The sequence below is a fragment of the Scatophagus argus genome, chromosome 24 (genome assembly GCF_020382885.2).
Source record: "Scatophagus argus isolate fScaArg1 chromosome 24, fScaArg1.pri, whole genome shotgun sequence".
Classification (NCBI taxonomy): domain Eukaryota; kingdom Metazoa; phylum Chordata; class Actinopteri; family Scatophagidae; genus Scatophagus; species Scatophagus argus.
The window spans coordinates 2,603,570-2,608,494 of NC_058516.1; positions in this window are offsets into that span (position 1 = coordinate 2,603,570).

Below are 4,925 nucleotides of genomic sequence, written 5' to 3' on the forward strand. Positions count from 1 at the left end.
ATAGTTTGCGATAGGAGGATAATGGAGATCTTTTTCAAGTGTTGTGAGAGACAGAAAACTATTTCTTTCCCTCACTGCCCCTGACAGTTTGGCAGCTTTCCTTCTTCCTCTCTGCAACAGACTGAATTAAAACTTTTGTCAAGTGACAAAGGATATGATTCCAAATGTCTGCATTATGTTGCTTAAATTTATTTCTTTAAAGCAAAACTACAGAAATTAGGATCAACAGTTTTGTTTATTCCATTAAGGAATTAATCTTATTTGCCAAACATTATAAACTGCCTCTAACAGCTTGGAATTATTTTCTTTTCTCTGTTCTTCACGGTGCAGCTTTTGTTGCGTCTATCATGTTTTTAACTTTGCTGGGCGTTGGAAATTTAATATCAGTGAAATGTTACATCAATGTGATTTTAGACAGAATTATGATTTTAGAAATTCTCAAGAAAATCTGTTAGTTTGCGTCACAGTGCAAACAGGAAGAGGGTGCTGTTCTTTCAGAGTAAAATGATGCAGAAGAGGGAGAATTTTTGTGGTGAGCAAGTGTGGAAGTGAAGGAGTTTCTGGGTTGATATTCGGATAAACCGTAGAAGTAATGATGCCAGTATTGTCAGATGGAAGCGGTTGTTGACATTAATTGGACACTGCGTGAAATGTTCAATATAACTCAATTAAAGCCAAATGTCACACAAACTTTTCTTTCCCAAATGGAGTTTTGAAAGGAAATCAACAACCACAGGCAAGATTTTAAGAAAACACCTAAAACAGCCTCCTCCTGACAAGATAATATGTGTAATGGCTGATCACTGTAGTGTCTGAGCCATGTGATGATGGAGGGGAGATCTCGATAATGCCGATCACACAAGTCACAGGTTTCTCCGTGTGATCTTACGCAAACAGACGGAGAAATGAGACGTGTCCCTGAACCTCACACAAAGAAAATCTCTGCTCAAATACAAGCCTCCACTCGCCTGTGATGTCCCCTTGGTGTGAGCCAAATTAGCCAAGAAACCAAGTACCAAATGTTTGATCTTTTTACTCAAACATGGCATGAAAAGCACACATAAACTGAATGTCCCTCTCTCTCACGCAGTGAGGTCATAAGGTCGATCCCACAGCCACGCCAGGCAGCTTCTACGAATGGCAGTGCTTCAACCGGTCCACCACTTTAGTTCAGACTGAAATAAATACTGGATGCTTTTCCATTAAATTTCATCGTGTTCTGTGTTCTCTTTTAGCTTAATTCAATCCAACCTGTCCCCAAGGATGTTTTGTGGCTCTGAAACTGATCCTACTGAGAGAAGAGCGAGTGTGCATACACTTCTGTTCGGGATAAACCACAGCGTTTTATCCCTGAAACTATTAAGGCTAAGTCGGTTAATTGAGCTGGTTGTGGATTGTTCTGCTTATGCGATGCAGTAAATCCACATTACCAACTTCCTGTTGGAAAATTAACTCTGGATTGGAGTTTTAAACTAAATGAAGTGGGATATTTCAGGTTCTTGATGCATCTTTTGGGACTCTCTGTGTGTTTCCTGTGCTTTGTCTTTGAAATCCAATTCACTGATTCAAGTGTTTGCACGACCGTTAGCTGTTAGCAGAGAATGCTAATTTCTTCCTAGGCCTAAGTGACTCCCTGATGGATTTAACCTCAGAAATGAGGAACTCTAATCCCTTCCAATAATTGTCTGTTGTTTGGCTGACAGGAAGGTTAAGAGGAAGAGCTGCTAAGTGGACCCTTCATCCTGGCGTAACACTAATCTGTTTTAACACAAGATCCACTGTTTTCTTTATTAACACACAGGACACACTACGCCTGCCTCCACCTGTGCGTCATGGCTGCCTCGCTGAACGCACACAGACACACCTGCCAGCCCCGACATCTCTCCACTCTGAGTTTGCCTTCGATAAGAGAGACTGAGAGAGCTGATAAAACCCCTTTCCTCCTGCAGTGCAATTTGCCACTGAAATGAACGCCTGACTGTAGGCTCCCCCACTGACAGTAAGAGACAGATGCCAGTGGGTGACTGTGGGGTTCTTAGCCCAGTGTGAAAGGCTTATAAACAGCTGATCCTGTGCCTAACACGGTCATAGAGCAGAAACAGCTAAGTTCGAGTTATTATTACATGATGCAATCTTATTTTTTTGATTTGCCAACATTCCCATAATGGCTCACAGTGTCCACGGTGTAAACAGTGTGGTGGAATCTCAGCTGGGTAATCGTGTTGTCTTATCAACCAGTCAGCCAATTCAGCTGGTCTTAAGGTATAAAAGCACCGCATTTGACTTATCAGTGTCAACACCCAATTCTAGTCTGTTTTGACTCTTTTCTTTGAGGAATGTGTGATTGATTTTTGGATTAGTCAGGCAATTCAGCATTTAAAAGCAGTACTGATGATTGAAAAAGCTTAAAATAACAATAAAAAAAAAATACTGATAACCATTGAAACAATTCAACTGCATTTCATGGAGACCAGAAAACAAAGTTTTGGTGTTGATGGTTTACCTGATGAAGTGGATGTTGCGTTTACACTTCAGTCAAGCTGAACGCTCTGTTTCTCAGTTATATATTAAAACTGATTGTGTTGTTTATTGTTGGTGAGCAGATTGCCTGAGGTTTAACGGATTCATTCGATATTCCCGAGAATGGATCAATAAAATGCTACATGTCTGACTCCTCCATAATTACAACAACTATTGAAGCATCTGATCAGTAATCTGTAATAATCTGTAATGGATTACATGTTGAAAGTAACCGGGTGCGCCTGCCTGTAAATCCATCTTGATGCTCGCGGTCTCTGGGCTGGTGGTGATAAGGGCTTGAGCTGTATTGAAGCCGGATGGATGCAGAGATCAAAGTCGCCGGTCAGAGCCTCAGAAAAATCCCACAAGTTGCGCTCTCGAGATAAAACATACCTGATGCTCCTGTAAGGCCTCGTCCAGCCTGAGGGCCCGGAGGCTTCAGGGTCCCCCAGAATCGACCTGCTTCTAGTGCAGGTTGACTCGCCCATTGAGGCAGTCGGTACGACCTCAGAAGGGTGACGATGTCGCCGTTGGGGGAAGCAGCTGAGGTGTTTTAATATTTCTTTAAGGACTTCCTGGTGATGCACCTTGAAAAAAATAACTGATTTTCACTGAGCTCAGAGAAAATCATTTGATCGTTCTGCACAGGGAAGCTCAAATATTCAACTGGAAAACTGAAAAACATAATAGAACACAAGGAACCAGAATTTGCATTATGACTTGTCTGGTCCAGATTTTATAAATTATACTAAGAAAATATAATTTAAAGGTATTTAATTTCCCCGTCATTACATTTTCCAATACTTCTTTACATGATCCTCTTGTGGAGTTAAATTGGAGTCTGATTTGACTTTATTACACTAAATGGACTTTTTTAATGTCCATAAACTTCTATAGGAGCCCCACTGTGAAACATCTGAGATCGTGTTATACTCTCACTCTGCCTGCCAATCACCATCATCGTCAGAATAAATTGGACTTTTCTCCGATACGACTATTGATTCACTACTATCGCCACCCGCCACACTGGACCATTGAGCAGCCTCCTCTATCGATCTGCAGGCCTATTAAAACCTTGCTGGGAACATCATGCTATTTTTTTGTATGAGACCTTTCTGATCCCATAAATCAATTCTTTCTGTCAGACAGAAGAAAAAACATGTCACACAGTTGCATAGGAGGCTAAGTGCAAATCAGCTGGGATGACTCAGAATGATTTAATTTGTCCCGGTTGATCTGATTAGGATCTAACTCATATTTGACTCACGTGTTTTAAGGCTTTGGTTGATCACTGGTGGTCTTTTGTGGTCAACAAAGCCTAAATTAATGGTTTCCCCCAGGTGAATTTTAATTCTAACCACACCAGCCAGCATTTGCCACTTACGTATGAGCAAAATGAGGTCTAAGATTTTATCTCCCACTGTGATCAGCAGCTGTTCATGTATTTCCCCTGCTAGTTGAATTTGAGGGCTTCATCGTTACGAACAGCAGCAGAAACTGACTTCTTTAATGCCAGATTTAACCAAAGGGCTGCAGAAATGTCACACAGCCGGCGGCTATTAAGCACACATGCACACACGCCTTGCAAGATGATGTATGAAATCTGTCAGCTCTTCTGCCCCCGCTCAAAAACCTCGAAGCGTTGAGGGCAACGTTGACCTTTGACCTTAGTACGCACTCACACACACACACACACAGATATGTATTATGGTCCTCCTTATTGCAGAGTGTGTTAATTACTCTCTGTAGGTGCCAGCTGATGTTATTTGTAGTCTTTGTGGTGTTTAGTTGGTTTCATGTCAGATTCAGTTTAGTTATTGGTCACACATGGGGATGTGGGTCACGTGGTGGACGGTGTCAGTCCCTCAATACTCTCCAAACTTGAGACGAGAGTTTCAGCAGTTAGCTGAGATGTGCGCGCAGTAAAGCCGCGTTGCTGGTCGCCTGCTGAATGATGAGACCGCCTGGAACGCGCTAAAATGTGATTGCTCGGCTGCTGTAAACGTAAAGAGACGCTTTTGTGTTCCGGGTTAGTTTGAGAGGCATCCCCCCTCAGTGTCCCAACATGCAGAAACGTCGCACTTGCGTGCACCATGTTGAGCAAAGAGGGAAGGAGATTCGTGCCAACCCATGCGCGCCTGGAAGTCCCTCTGTGTATCCAAGCGTTTTCCTGTTTGGTGTGACATCATCACAATTTTTTTTTGAGCAAATGGCTTCAGCAAAGGTACCATTTTACAGTTAAAGGACTTGCTTTTGCTGGAGACTATGAAGTAATTTGGTTAAATTGGTAATTTATGTCAAGAAATACGTAAAGTAAATAATAGCCGTAAACCAGGATTTGTTATTTAATTTTATGAATCTTGCGACCTGCGCCACGTGAAATGAATCCAAGTCCAGCAGCAGAA